Source organism: Panthera tigris, chromosome E1 (assembly GCF_018350195.1).
Source record: "Panthera tigris isolate Pti1 chromosome E1, P.tigris_Pti1_mat1.1, whole genome shotgun sequence".
Classification (NCBI taxonomy): domain Eukaryota; kingdom Metazoa; phylum Chordata; class Mammalia; order Carnivora; family Felidae; genus Panthera; species Panthera tigris.
In genome coordinates, this window is record NC_056673.1 from 5115056 (window position 1) to 5130023 (window position 14968).

Below are 14968 nucleotides of genomic sequence, written 5' to 3' on the forward strand. Positions count from 1 at the left end.
GAACACAGCCACACCCATTTGATTATCCATTGTCTACGGCTGCTGTTTGCACTATGATGGCAGAGTTGATATTACGGCAAGCAAGACCAAAAATGTTTACCATCCGACCTTCCCGGAAAAGTTCGCGGATTCCTGATCTAATTCATTAGCATGTCCCCAGACATACAGACTCTAGCGTAATGTCTGGTGCATAATGTGTGCTCAGTATACAGAGATTTACACTGAATTGAAGCAGTACTGGAATTCGGGTAAGGAAGGGACCTGTCTTTGTTCCTTCTTGTTAAGGAGGTGGGGCATTACCTTAAAGGCAAAACATGTTTGATCCATTCATTCATTCATATATTCATTCATTTGAGACTAGACTCAAACTTGAATGGCCTCTCTATAGTGTGTTCCCATAGCAAACTGGATGAAACTTTCATCTCGCTGTTTTCCTACTTGCTCACTGGTTTTTTCCATTAGACTATGATCTACTTGAAGGTAGAGAGGATTTCCTTTGCCTTTGTCTCCACAAAGCATGGCATAATGCCTGGAACATCGGGATCCCTTGATAAATACTTTTTGAATGAATCAAACATTCGTTTATCAAATGCTATTTTGAAAGAACGCAGAAACCCGGAAATAATGCTGATTCGAAGAGACGCTTGTGTTCCTGAGAATTACGTGGAAGTGCTTTGTAATCTGAAAAGAATTACACAAACGGAAAAATGCTTTTCTTGCTCCAAGACTCTTTCTACTTGTGCGCCTGAGTTAAGCATAGAAGCAGCCCCTTCAGGAATTGCTGACAAGAAAATGTGTGCAGTTTGGGTCCAGGTAGATGTGAGTCTTCATGAGTTCCTACGCTGATGAGCAACTTGCTTGCACAGGCCCAACTCAGGGGCCACATTTTAAATACAGCAATGAAAAATGAAAACTTTTATTGATGGGCCCATGGAAAAATGCCCATTCTTACCATTTGGATGACCCACATCTTTTGGTAGATTTGCTGGAGATCTTTGTTCTTCTAGTTCTTACTCTCTTGAAAGAATTGAAGAGTTGCCTCTGACATTAGACCACCTGATGTGAAAGGAGCTTGGGTGGGCATTTGGTCAACAGTGGGCTTTCACCGCTCAATGCTGTCTGTCCTAAAAGCTCTGTTGCCCACTCTCCAGTCCTCGAATCTTTTGGACCCAGTTGCTTCATCCTTCTGGAGTTTCGCCCCCAACATCCTGAACTCCTAGAGTCTTGAGAGGCTCTCAAGATAATGGGAATAAATGGGAAATCCTGCAGAAAGGAAGCAAAAGGGCACAGTTGGAATAGTTAAGGCTGTATATCACCAAATCCCACCTCCGTTCCATTTCAGCCCATTTCCCTGTTATAGAGTCTGGAGTTTCCTCCCATCTCTACTCGCCCATGCTGTCCTCTTGGTCTGCAAAATCACCCCCAAGAGCTTTACTCCTTATAAGAAGGTGGGGAGCTGGGATTTACCTACAAGTGGCCATTTTACATTTGAAGGTCAAGGAGTCTTTCAGCCGGGACAAAGAGGCAGGGTCTTGAGAAGGGTGCCACGGATAGTCTTGTGTGTGTGATAGTCTTGTGTTCACATTTTCCCAACATGTTTACCCTCAATAAAAGAAGAATCTTCCTACAGCACAGTCCTCAATCAATCTCCAAGAGGAGACTTACTGGGCAGGGTGCATTTATGTCTGTTCTAGATATTGGACCCACTGTAATTCTGGGAGAGATTCTGGATATGTCCTCCTCTGTCCAGAGAAACCGGAATGACCCGATGGGGCAAGATAACAGCCTTACAGAGTTTTAACAGAAGGAGAAGCGTGAGGTTGACTAGTTTTTTTATAGACTCATGCAGAGACCCAAGCTGACAGACTGTATGTGAAAAGTGTCCAGGCCAGTCCCAGCCATCACGCTCAATGACCCTGGTGCCTTCATCTGTTTATTTCTCAATAGACTTATTGATTTTATCAACGCTAAGCAGATAGAAGCTGGTTCTGCTCAGGGGAAAATCCCACGGGTTAATTTATTTCCTCCTGACCCAGAAAGAAGGAATCTCTGGAACAACGTGCAGTGTTTCACACCCTGTAATTTCCCGGATCCAAGAGGCCAAAAATCTACCAAAGAAGGTGACTTCTTTGCTCTTTCTCAAAATGTTCAAGCCACACGGGCTCCTGGACTCCTCTGAGGTTTCTAAGCGAGGGGCGAGCTGCTCTGAGGATGAGCCAGTGCCCCACGCAGCACATGAAAATTTGATGTGTGCTTTACAAAGCCTGCCTTGCTCAAAGCAGGCGGCCCTTTTGTCCACAAGAGCTAATACCCTTTTGGGAAATGTGATTTCAGCTGAAATGTCGAAGGGGGAGGGTGGAGAGGGAATGTGGGACTCTGCCACGTAACCCCCTATCTCCAACCACTTAATAACTTGGCTAAAAGCTGCAATCAATACAGAGCCATCAGCCGGGCTCCGGCCCCTCACTGCCTTCCCAATCAATCAACAAGATTTAGTAAGCTACCAGTTGGAATTTATGTCACTTAAAAAGTGTGGGTTCCTAGACCCGTCCAACAGAGACTGATTAATTCCTCCCGGGCACTTTGATAAGCTTCCATTTGGAGAACAGCAGCCTGTTGATAGAGGCCCAGCTGTTAGACCTTCCAAATGCATACCTAGGAAGCGGAGGCATTTAGCACAGTGTCTGCTCAGCCGTACGTGTTCCCCACTGAGCATAACTCTGCCATCAATTAATAGCACCCTTTTGTGGCGGTGCTGGGGTCGAGAAGAAAGAGAACCACTGGAATCTCTGACAGGCGCCAAGCTTTTTATATTCGTTCTTTTGCACTTAGTCTTACAACAGCCTCAGGTGGTAGTTATAATTAGGCCTCATTTTGCATGCAAGGAAACTGAGGCAAGGCCTCCCTCTCCCTCCGCAGGAGTCAAGAGTGAACCCCGGCCATCACATCTATTCACCTTGCCAGGAAACGCAGCATGTGCCCCAACCCCCTCATCATGTCACTTGGTTTTACCCCCCCCCCCCCCCGCTCCATGCCTACAGCCACATCGTGAGAGCAGCCCCAAATCACAACTAAACAGAATCTTTTATTTTTTATTACCATTAATTTTTTTTTACAAATTTAATGTTTACCTATTTATTTTGAGCATGTGAGCAGGGGAGGGGCAGAGAGGGAGAGAGAGAGAAAGAGAGAGAGAGAGAGAGAGAGAGAGAGAGAGAGAGAATCCCAAACAGGCTCCATGCTATCAGCACAGAGCCCGATGCAGGGCTCGAACTCACGGACCGCGAGATCATGACCTGAGCCGAAGTCGGACGCTTAACCGACTGAGCCACCCAGGCGCCCCATGGAATCTTTTCTTCCTATTCATAGCTATAGACTTAGTGTGGCCAGCAGCCATGCCTAATTTTCTCAGTTCGCTCACTCTCCTCCGCCCCCAGATTTCTACTTTACGTCTTCCTCTCTTGCCTTGAAATCCCCGGAACTTCCTCACTCACCCACACTCTCAGATACGACCTTGCTTCCTGTCTCGCTGGGAAAGGGAAACACTTTGAAGAGGGCCTCCCTGGGCTCCCGCCACCAAATCTACCTTCTCTGTGCACTCTGCCTTCTCGCCTGTTCTTATCCACGAACCATTAATTCGGTCCCTTCCCCCCTCTACCCCGTGACATCACATTAGTGGTTCTGCCACATGCCTTCTTTAACATCTAGTTCCCCTTCTACTGGATCGGTTCCATTCAGAGCATAAGGACACCTACTTAAAGAGGCTGTTCCATCTCGGAGCGCCTGGGTGGCTCAGTCGGTTAAGCCTCTGACTTCGGCTCAGGTCACGATCTCATAGTTTGTGAGTTCGAGCCCCGTATCGGGCTCTGTGCTGACAGCTTAGAGCCTGGAGCCTGCTTCAAATTCTATGTCTCCCTCTCTCTCTGCTCCTCTCCACTCATGCTCTGTCTCTCTCCTTCAAAAATAAATAAAAACATTTAAAAAAGAATTTAAAAATAAATAAATAGATAAATAAATAAGAGACTGTCCATCTGAAAGAGAAAACTTTCTCTTGACCCCATTCTCACCCCCCACCCCCCACCCGCTGTCACCTTCTTTCTCTGCTCCTTTTTGGATTTAGCAATAACCTTGACCAAAGCATTTTTGATGGTGTGATTGGGGCAAAAGCCTAATCGGAATGGGTTGAGGAACGGAGGCGGTGAGTCTGGACCGTTACTTCAAGGAGTTGGCTGCAAAGAGGAGTACAGACCTCTCTTACACCAGCAGTATAGTTTTAAACTTTGAGACTTAAAGGTGAAGGAAGGGAGCCTGAGAAAGTAGGTTTACGTCGGTGCGATGCTCCCAAGAAGCCAGGCATGTTCACAAGCCTGGGAGGCAGATGATTGTAGAGAGATACGGAATTCCGCCAAAGAACTCTGGCTGGGTTGCGGGAACACGTGAACGGGACAGGTTGGTGGGGAGGGGACTGGATTGCATGTGACCAACCAGACAGGGGTCTTTGCTCTGTCTCTCTCTGCCCTAGGACCTCAACTTGCACACTCTCTCAACTTGGCCTTCTCGAGCCCCCACTCTGGGTCTTTTTATAGCCTTACCTGAGCCGCGCAATATCTCAGGCCAACTCTTTGTAGGACTCACCTAGGGGCAGACCTGAGCCCGAGTGAGGTAGAGCGCCTCCTTCATCCAGCCCTCAGGGCTCCAATCTTGCATCCCTACGGTGGGATCGGTTGTCCTTGCCTCCGGGTGCCATCCCATGGGAGACAGCCAACCAGCTCAGCCTGCCCTCCAAGGCTGTCTCGTGGCTTCTTGCCGCATTTTCATCCAAGGAATGGGGCCGGCCGTCTCTGTCCGCGGGTCTCCGCCCTGCTCCTGCTGTAACACAGATAATGCTCACGCACCCATGCCTAGCCTACACCTTGGCTTTCACTCTCCAGAAAGCATGTCAGAACACAAGTAAACAAGAACACAAAGTCATTCCAGGGGTAACTTTGGTGCTACTCTGATTAGTTTTGAAAGTGAATCACTTGCAAATATTGATGCTCTAACCTGTCATTAGCAACTTATAACTAGCATCCTACCTCGCAAGGGGTCAGGACACTCCCTGCAACTGAAAACTGTAATTAACGTATTCAAGCTAAGTGCAGGCAGAGGCCAGACAGATCAGACAGAGGGGGAGAGGGCTGGGTGGGGACTAAAACGGGTGTCTATCAGCAAGGGGTAGAAAACCAGTCCCCTCCGATCCATTGCTATTGTCGCCCGCCAGACACAACCCATTTTCTGAGTTTTCCAAAGAAACTAGAAATTCAAATTTTAGGGGAAACTTCTTAAAAAAATTTTTTTTTAATGTTTATTTATTCTTTAGAGATAGAGACAGAGGGTGAGCAGGGGAGGGGCAGAAAGAGAGTGAGACACAGAATGGGAAGCAGGCTCCAGGCTCCAGGCCCCAAGCCATCAGCACAGAGCCTGACACGGGGGCTGGAACTCACAGACCGCGAGATCATGACCTGAGCCAAAGTCGGGCGCTCAACCGACTGAGCCACCTGGGTGCCCCTAAATTCTTGATTTTTAAATACTGAACGATAATGCAAAACCTTCAAAAACACTTTGCATGCCAAAATCCAACTGCAGGCTGAGTCTGGTTCCTGGGCCCTGCCAACTGGTTCTCCACCTCTGGGTCTGTGTTCCCCAGATGGCTCCCTCCCTGTCTCTCCAGCTCTGTGTGTCTGTCTGACCCCACTGTGCTTCTCTTCCAGATGGTGTTTCAGCACCGTGCCCTGAAAAGCGTGGTGTTCACCCTCACTGGCAGAGGGGCCTGGAGGTGGGGGGCGGGGGGGATGCACCTGCATTGCCAAGAGGTGGCCAGACAGGAAAGAGAGCAAAAGTGCTGGGGTAAATGCCAAGAGAGGCAGGGTCTGAAGACTCGGGCCACAAGGCCAAGCCACTTCAACTGGAGTCACAGGGACAGAGAATGGGGTCACCTCTGCCACTTTCTGTCACCATCACATCAGCTGGGACTCCAGATTCCGTGTGCACTTGAGGGGCACCTGGGTGGCTCAGTGGTTAAACGCCTGACTCTTGGTTTCGGCTCAGATCGTGATCTAGAGGTTCATGAGTTCAAGCCCCGCGTCGGGCTCTACGCTGATAGCATGGACCCTGCTTAGGATTCTGTCTCTCTCTCTCTCTCTCTCTCTTCCCCTCTCCTGCTCACTCTCTATCTCCCCCTTTCTCCAAAATAAATAAATAAATAAACATTAAAATAAAAGACTCCGCATGCATTCGAGAGTTGGCTTTAACTTGTGGGAGGAGACTCTGAAGGCTTGTATTTGGTTAAGGGGCAGGGGTGCACCTAATCTCCAAAGGGCTCTTCTTTTTTAAGGAAAGAGAACAGTAAGGCGTTGATGAGTTTGCGGAGAACCTGAATCTCTGGTCCCTACACTGAGTCCCCGTGAGGTCAGGGAACAGTCTCTGTGAAATCACTAGGTTCAACACAGTGGCTGGCACATAGTAGGGGTTCAAAACTCTTGTGGAAAAGACAGAAGACAGAAAGGAAGAAGGAAAGAAGAGAAGGAGGGAGAGAAGGAGGGGAGGGGAAAGAGAGGTGTCTCTGAGAGTCGACCCTGTAGGTGAAGCCTTGCAGAATGTGTGATAAAGACTATTTCATTTTCAGGGAAAGCGTGGGCCGAATACCGGTCAGGCCTTTCTCTTAAACACCCCACACAGAGGAAGGAGGAAGGAGAAGCCTTGCAGGCACAGATTTTCGATCTTATCTTATCTATCTTATCTTATCCTTCTGTTAAAATATAAAACTTTCCCTCCCATCTGGAGAGAAATCGTTTTAGTAATGTGGCAGCTTCAATTCGCAGCTGGAGAAGTAATTTAGGAACAGGAACATGAAACAGTTCTGGAAGAATGACCATATAATTTAAGGCCCAGAATGATCACATTAATGGTGTAGTTAATATTGTGCCAGCTTTGAAACAGGGAGAAGGAGGCCGGCCCACCGGCGTGCAGTCTCCCTGAACCACCAACCAGTGGGTGCTATGAAGTTACTTTCTCTGGGTTGCGGTGGACCTTGGTTCCCTAGGGTGGCCGTGGCTTCCCAAAGGCGCTGTTTCTGGAGCTGAGTGAACAGAAGGCACGCACTTCCCTGGCTACTGAACTCAAAGCCCAGTGAAGACCAGGTTCCGACCAGTGCGTCTCACTAATGGGTACAACATCTCCAAAAGCACTGACTGCATGACCTATTAACAACTCTGATGCGTCCTCTGCGTCTGGAAAAGGGGCCGCCATTTTGTCCTGGGAAGGAGAATGCCAAGTTCTTTTCTTCTCATGCAAATCCCTCAGTGACTTGCTCCCTCTGTTGATCCAGTGAGCCTTCCGGGGGTATCTTCCACAGGCCCCCAATGCAGTTCTCTGGGCAAACCCCAATGAACACAACACCTGCTGTCGATGGGAGCCATTACTCCCTCTTCTCTTAGGAGGAGAACTTCCATCTTTCTTCACTGCTCTATTGTTGTTTCTTCTTCAGAGAGGAGGAGTGACTTATCCAAATGCCAAAACTGGAGAACGGAATCTTGCCTGTGTAGCTCAGCACGCTTCCCTTTTCTGCTTCTCGCTTGGATTCTGCTTTGCGTGGTAAATGCCTTGCTCTGCCTCCCTCTCTGGTGTGTGTGTGGGGGGGGGGGGTGAGTGGGGAAGAGGGAAATCTGAAGTTAAACCACAAGGTAATTTCCATGGGTGAAGGATAATTGTTATGGACTAAATTTAGTTCCCCAGGGCAACTTGCTAATAATAGAGTTAATGTTGTGGTTCTCATCTAATTTTTGTCTCAGTTGGTTCAGACTGTGAAGGAGAGAAGGGCATGATCAATGGCCCCCATATGCTCCATCATCTGTCTTTAAGGAGCCCACGGTCAACTTGGGAAGCAGAGGAGTAACCCAGTGATACAGTGATAAGAGTGGTAAGTATAAAGGACTGTGACAGCCCAAGTGAGCCACATCGAGCCACGGAAGGCTTGGGGAATGAATAGAATTGGCCAGATGAAGTCCAGCACGAGCCTTCAACATGGTGGGAGGTGGGGAGCAGGAGCAGATAAGCAGAGACCAGGGAACAAAGAACCGTATGACTCTTTGTGGAGGAGTTTGGATTTTATCTTGAGAACAATGGGGGCCAAGCCAGGGTTTTGAGGAAGGGGGTGAAAGAGTGAATTGATCAGACTTAGAAAGATCGCTCTGACCTATAATGTTGAAGAGGTTGGAGGGAGGCAGGTTTGGAAAGTGAGAATGTTTTAGGAGACCGTTGAGATTATTCTGTGTGTGCCAGTGGTGGCTGAAGTGTCGTATCGGCATAGACGAAACATTTAAGAGACTTTCTGCTGGTAAAATCCAGAGGGCTTGGTGAGTGATTAACTAGGCAGAGGAAGCCTGATAAAGGAATCTTTGATGACCCCCAGGCTTCTAGCTTGGGTCTTGGGTGGATGGTGCACCTTTCACTGAAATAAGAAACAGGAAGGAAACAAGCTTTGAAAGAAGGAGGCTCAGGAGAAGCTGTTTGAACTAGTCTCTGTGGACAGTAGGAGAGCCTGCAGCCTAAGGGAGCTCGGAAGTGTTCTTGGCAACTGTTGAGGCATCATCTGTATTTCGAGTTCAGTTAATGCAACTGGCTGGGCGTGGGTTTATTACTGAATGTCTCCAACCTACGAATCTATGGCGTCCCTTCTTCCGTGGTCAGTCTTCACCTTAGGCCACACCCTTAAGTAGAGGAGGTTGGTTCTGAGTGGATGGGGACACTCAGGGCTTCCAAGTAAAAATGTCAGGGAATGTCTTTGCCTTCATTACCTTCAAAAGAAACTGATCTCCGTGACCCTGCCGTTCAGGGGCTGCTGGGCTGATGTCTACACCTGTGTTTACACCCTCCCTGTCTGTCTAAAGGCACTCTAGCAAACGCAGTGCACACTGGAGATACCTGCAGAGCTTTCCAGAGTAACGGATGCCCCGGACCCTGCCCCGGTCCATCTGAATTAGAACCTCCAGTGGTGGAGCGCCACAGGCACTGACATTTTTTAAAAGCTCCCTAGGAGTTTCTAATGGATGGTCAGGACTATGAGCTACTGATCTAGGTACACTCTAGCCCTCTGAGCCATTAACCTTCACCAAGTTAAATAACCAGTCCTCCAGAAATAGGAAATACCTGCAGATCCGGAGATTTTGTCAATAGTGTTATAGAAAGTGATTTAAAAAAAAAAATTCCAGAATCTTCCAGCTGTAGGATAAGCTGATGTATCCTTTGCCAGAATGAGCCAGGGAGGACTGGGGGCAGTGGTGTCTGGGCTTGTCTGCTGGGGCCGCGTTAAGCCTCTGGCTGGTTGGGAGCACATCTCCCCTAAAGAGGGCAGTATTCCTACCTGTAGAGTTAGGGTGGAGATCGCAGTAAATGTTCAGCTGAGTTTCCAGAGAATTGGGTTCTGCCATGTGCCAGCCTCTGTGAAGATTGCTCTGGGCCGGTATTCCCAACGTCTGCCTGCATTTGGGATCCCACTTTACTTAGACATCATCAGGAGAGAGACTGAAGGTGATGTGCTGGCCATTGGGAATCTGCTTCAACCCTGGCGGGTTACAAACCAACCAAATCCTAAGCCCCAGTGAATCAAAGAATTGTTGACCTCTGCCCATGGGGTGGGCTCCCACCTGTGCCCCACAAGTCACTCAAAGTCAAGGACCAGACATTTGTCTTTCTTCTTTCTGCTCAAACAGGGCACTGCCCACTTTCTTGTCCCGTGGGCACCTGTCCCGGTAAGCACGGGAGCCCACAGACAGGGTTTGCAAGCCTTCAGAGGACAAGAGGGCACGCTCACGTTTTTCCCTAAGCTACACTAGCTTTTTCACTCACAGGAGTTGCCAATTTTCTACTTTTGCAACAACCAAATGAGCTTTGTCCTATGCCCAAGACAACTTGTAATTCATCAAATCCACTTACACTCTTTTCCCTTGCTTTTTACCCAGACAAAGAACGCAGCAGAGAAGTTATTAAATCCTTTTCTAGGGGTGAAATATGTAGAAAGGCTATGTGATTCAGCAATGCACTCCAAGAATTTAAGTAAATTTGCTATGCTTGATCTCACTGTTATGAAGCCAAATTTGCTGCTCTTTACAAGATAATACGTAAAAAAATATATTCAGCACACACAGCTCCTAATATTCCCTGCTGTTCTCAACAATGAGAGCTAAGCTTCCTGCTTTAGCTCATTTTTTCTGAATAAGAGGAAATGTAAGGACAATTTTCTGTCCCTTCCTCCTGTGCCTGGAATTTCAACCACATCCCCAGAAGGTTTTTCGGTGTTTCTTCCCCATGGTTCAGTGTTTCTACTGGGCCATCATTTATCCCCATTTCGTGGTACAGGAAAGTCCACTTTTAGATAACAGTGCAGATGTGGAAACTATGTCTTGGAAGTGACTTGCTTTTAGGTGAAATTAACTGCATGTTTGATAATTTTGCTATATTTGGACATCTAGGAAATGATCGCGCGAACTTTTGTTGATTGAGCATGAGATATGTGCCATGCTTTACACGGATGCTTCGCTATGTCAGTTCATGGGATTCTCATGGTAACCTTGCAAGATAAACACTATGATCTCGGTTGACAGATGATAAGTCAGTGTTAAGAGAGGTTAAGTTTCAGGGCACCTGGGTGGCTCGGTCGGTTAAACATCTGACTCTTGATTTCATCTCAGGTCATGATCTCATGGTTTGTGAGTTCAAGTCCCATGTTGGGCTCTGTGCTGAGAGTGTGGAGCCGGCTTGGGATTCTCTCTGTCTCCCTCTTTGGCTGCCCCTCTCCTGCTGTCTCTCTCTCTCTCTCAAAAATAAATAAATAAACATTTTTTTAAAAAGAGAGAAGTTTCATGCTCAAGATTAGAATTAAAATCTAATGAATTTATCCATTTATTAGCTTATTTGATAGAAAAGTTCATGTAGAAAAATAAACAAGAATAGCCAGGACAGCTCTGAAAAGGAAAAGCACGATCAGGCTTTGAAATATATTTGAAAACCTCAATGGTTAAAGCAGTATGTTATGGTCCTTGAATAGACAGGAAGACCAAACCATGGAAGCAGAAATCCAGGCACGGGAGTAAGCGTGTTGTGGCAGGAATGTTACCACCTGGTTAGACCCAATGGATATCTTGGAGAATTCTTCCCCTTCCTCCCACCCCTCCCCAGAGCTGGGGTTCTGCCTTCCTGCAGCAGGGCTCACAGTGAGGACTGAGGAATATTGCCAGGCAACTTGGACTTGAGTTATTCCAACCCTCTTATTTTAGAGACAAGGCAACAGAGATCCGGACACAGGAAGGGACTTGCTCATTCATCATTGGCGATGTGGTAGGATGACATTTCCAAGTATTAGTAAATATCCCACTTCCCACCTGATGTGGTACAGCTGGCGACCCCCTCCCACCCCCAGAAAGAGAGTCGAGGCTTTCACCACCCCAGGGCCAGCCCACCACCAGCAGTGAAGGCACCAGACCCTGTCGTCAGCTCAGAGAAGATCCCAAGATTCGCCCAAACACGTTCAGATAGAACTACTTCTACAATTCCTACGGTCTAGGTCAACGGTTCTCAACGAGGGAAAGTTTTGCACTGGGCAATGTCAGATGACATTTTCGGTTGTGACAATAGGAAGTAGGCATTGTGCCAACTTTGTGCATCTGGCGTCTAGCGTCTAGAGTCCAGTGATGCCACTCGTCCCACAGTGCACAGCACAGCCTCACGACAAAGAATTATCTGGCCCAAGATGTCAGTAGCAGCAAGGCTGAGACACCCTGTTCTATAAAGAGAGCTGAAGGACGGAAAGAAGGAGAATTTAGGATCGAAGAGATAGATGGAGGAAAGCAGAAGAGAAAAAGACACACTCAGAGCAGGGGCACCCGAGGGACCTGAAACAGGGACCACTTTAAGAGAAAGAATGTATTCTCCTACAAGGAAATGTGCTTTCCTTTATTCACATATTTCTGATAGCAGAGGGCTTCTGTCTTGACCAAGCACTGATGGAAAGCAAATCTTCACTTATAAAGTTATTTGCCTGATGGGATGGGGAGAACGTTCCACAGATGGGATTCTGGCTCCTAACATTCCCAGGTGTTACTTTCCTGCACCGTGCCTACATTCTGTCTGCTGTGAGAGGCAGGGCATGTTCATATAGTGGTACAACTCTGGCCCTGAACCTACCTTGTACAAAGTCAAGATCTGGGTGATTGGCACAGTGGACCAGAGAGGGTCTTCCTGGAAGCCATTCCTGGACCAGGATGGTTGGCAAAGACTTTGCTATATTCGGAAGTGACTGTGAACCTCATAATTATATCCCACTAAACCCAAATTGTATTCCCAACTCAACTTCTCCCAAGCTATACACACATTCATGGTCATCCCAACGCCATCCAGTCTGAGAGGAGGTGTGGTAGAGGGGAAGTTGAGGTAGAAAGAAACAGTGACCTTATAACCAGTTGAGATGAAAATATTTGACTTCCGCGAATTTGACAATAGCAAGTGACCGCTGTGTGCGCGTGTTGTTAGGTACCTCCCAGGAACTCAGAGAGGGTCTGTGCAGGTGAGAGGCATCGAAGCTTACTTACACTTTGCTCCCATCACCACAAATACACCTTGGTGGGTAGTCTTCGCCTACCCTGCTCCCTGCCGCTCTGGTCCTGTGTGATATAAGAGAACAAGAGAGCACATTCGTGAACAACAGAAGTTGTACAGCAGGTTATTTCTTGACTTGGCAACTAAAGTTCTGATGTCGTGGAGCGTGTAGGCACTCTGGGGCCTAGACCCCTTCTTCGGTTTGCACATTTCTCTTGGTTGTAGTGATCTGAAGGGTAATAGAGAGTCTGTTAAGAATGCCAAGCGGGGAGGGGAGGGGGGGTCCCAGAGCCACACAACATGGGCGTTCAAGATGGATGCAGCCAGAATCACACAGAAAGGATGGAAGGTACCCCCAAATCTCTTGGAGTTGGAGTGGGTGTTGTGATATAATAAGAGATTTGGGCTTTGCCCCAGTTTCCTGGCACAGAGCTCCTAGAATCCTTGCGATTTCCTGAGTGATGGGAGGCCGGGAGTATCTTTTGCTCTTCATAATAAGCCCCTTTCAACCACACCTGAGTTTATGCTAATGAAGTGGCTCTTGGAGGACGAGGCTGGTTGCCAGAGGAACCAACCATGTGACTAGAGAGTGGGTGGGAACTCTCAGCTCCAGGGAAGGTGGAGGGGCTGGGATTGAGCTAATCACCACTGGCCAAGGATCCAATCAGTCATGCCTACATAATGGAGCTGCCATCAACAGTGAGCCTCTGGGTTCCTGGTGACATGGCGGTGCATCCTGCGTGGAGAGGGAATGGAGACCACTTTCGTGCCTTCGCCTGTCCATCTCTTCCAGTTGGCTCTTCCCGAGTTGTACCCTTTATGGTAAGCTGATACTGGGAAATGAAACACTTTCCTGAGTTCTGTGAGGGGCTCGTGGAAACTCCTGATTTGCAGCCAGTCTCTCCAAAGTATGAAAGGCCCAGACTTGCCATTGGCATCTGAGGTGGGGACAGTCTGGCGGAACTAAGCCCTTAACCGGTGGGGTCTGTGCTGACTCTGGGTGGTTAGTGCCAGGAGTGTTGTGAATCGACAAAGCAAACAATTTTTTCCATTCAGGAGTGGATAGGGGTCTTGCCCGGTGAGGCGTGCGGAAACCAGTCTGCCCCAGGAGACACGGCTGACTTTCACTGGCCAGAGCCCAGCTCCCTGGCCAGTGTTGAAAGTACGGACAAGAATACGCAGGCAGGTACTAGCAGGAGCCAGCTTGGAAGAGCCCAAGCCGGGCCCCTCGTCATCCCCACCAGTGCTGGGGTAATGGAAAGATCCATCCGCTGTTGCCTCAGGTGAGGCCAGAAGGGCCATGCGAGCCCCAGGGAGTTGAGAGCTGGTTGCGAAAAATGCAAGGCAATTACAGAAAGGAATGGCTTTGCTGTAATTTCTAACTCAGACTGGGAAAGAGTTAATGACCCTAGATTTCATTTTTAAAATATCACATTGGAATATGAAAACTCTGATTGGACCGTATGATTTTTATCTGCCCCAGGACAGGTTAGGTTTCAGAGCCAGAAATTAAAGTCAGCCCTAGGAATTAAGAATGCTTCTTTTTTTCTTTTCTTTTTCTTTCTCTTTTTCCTTCCTTCCTTCCTTCACCCATCCTTCCATCCATCCATCCACCCCTCTGTCCGTCCATCTATCCATCTGTCCTTCCTTCCTTCCTTCCTTCCTTCCTCCATCATTCCATCCATTCATCCATCCACCCATCCATCCTTCCTTCCTTCCTTCTTTCCTTCCTTCCTTCATCCATTCTTCCATCTTTCTTTCTTTCTTTCTTTCTTTCTTTCTTTCTTTCTTTCTTTCTTTCTTTCTTCATCTGGAAGCCTGGGATTCTTGAAGTACTGATTATGCCTGTTAGATCAGCATCCAGGCTGCCATTGCACCACGGATATGTCTTACTCCTGCAGACTGCTCTCTCCCTGGCCCTTAGCTGAGTTTCTTCCTGGAGACTGAGGGGTGCTCCTGGAGTTCCAGGAGAACCAACCAGAGGAGTGCAATGAGGGTGGGCGGCACCAGAGAACTGAATTCTGTGACCTGGGACCAGGAATGGAGTGCACGCATTGGTGTGACAGCCTCACCAGATGCTAAGTTCTACCTGTACCCTTCTCCCCATCACCACCAAGACTTGTCTTGAAGCAAAGGTGAAGATGAGCAGGATTTGAAGCCTCTCATCTATGGAGAGGGGCCTGGAGTCTCTTGCTCGACCTCTGGGATAGGGAGCTGTCCTTTGTGGGACTAGAGTAGACTATTTGGGTCAAAGCCACCACTTTTAAGCAGGAAATGAGCCTTTTGCACAATGATTTATGTTGCTCACCATTCAATAGACTGTAACATTTTCTGCTCA

At 48.0% G+C, this 14968-nt stretch overlaps 1 long non-coding RNA gene across 1 annotated transcript in view; it reads right to left on the minus strand.

The window, feature by feature from the left end:
* Positions 1-4607: 4607 nt before the first annotated feature.
* LOC122233662 overlaps positions 4608-14968 on the minus strand; it is a 38538-nt gene continuing 28177 nt past the window's right edge. The window contains exons 5-6 of the long non-coding RNA XR_006211322.1: positions 12624-12695; positions 4608-4869 (exon numbers count right to left, since the gene is read on the minus strand). This is a non-coding gene — a long non-coding RNA (uncharacterized LOC122233662). The remainder of the gene's footprint in view (positions 4870-12623; positions 12696-14968) is intronic.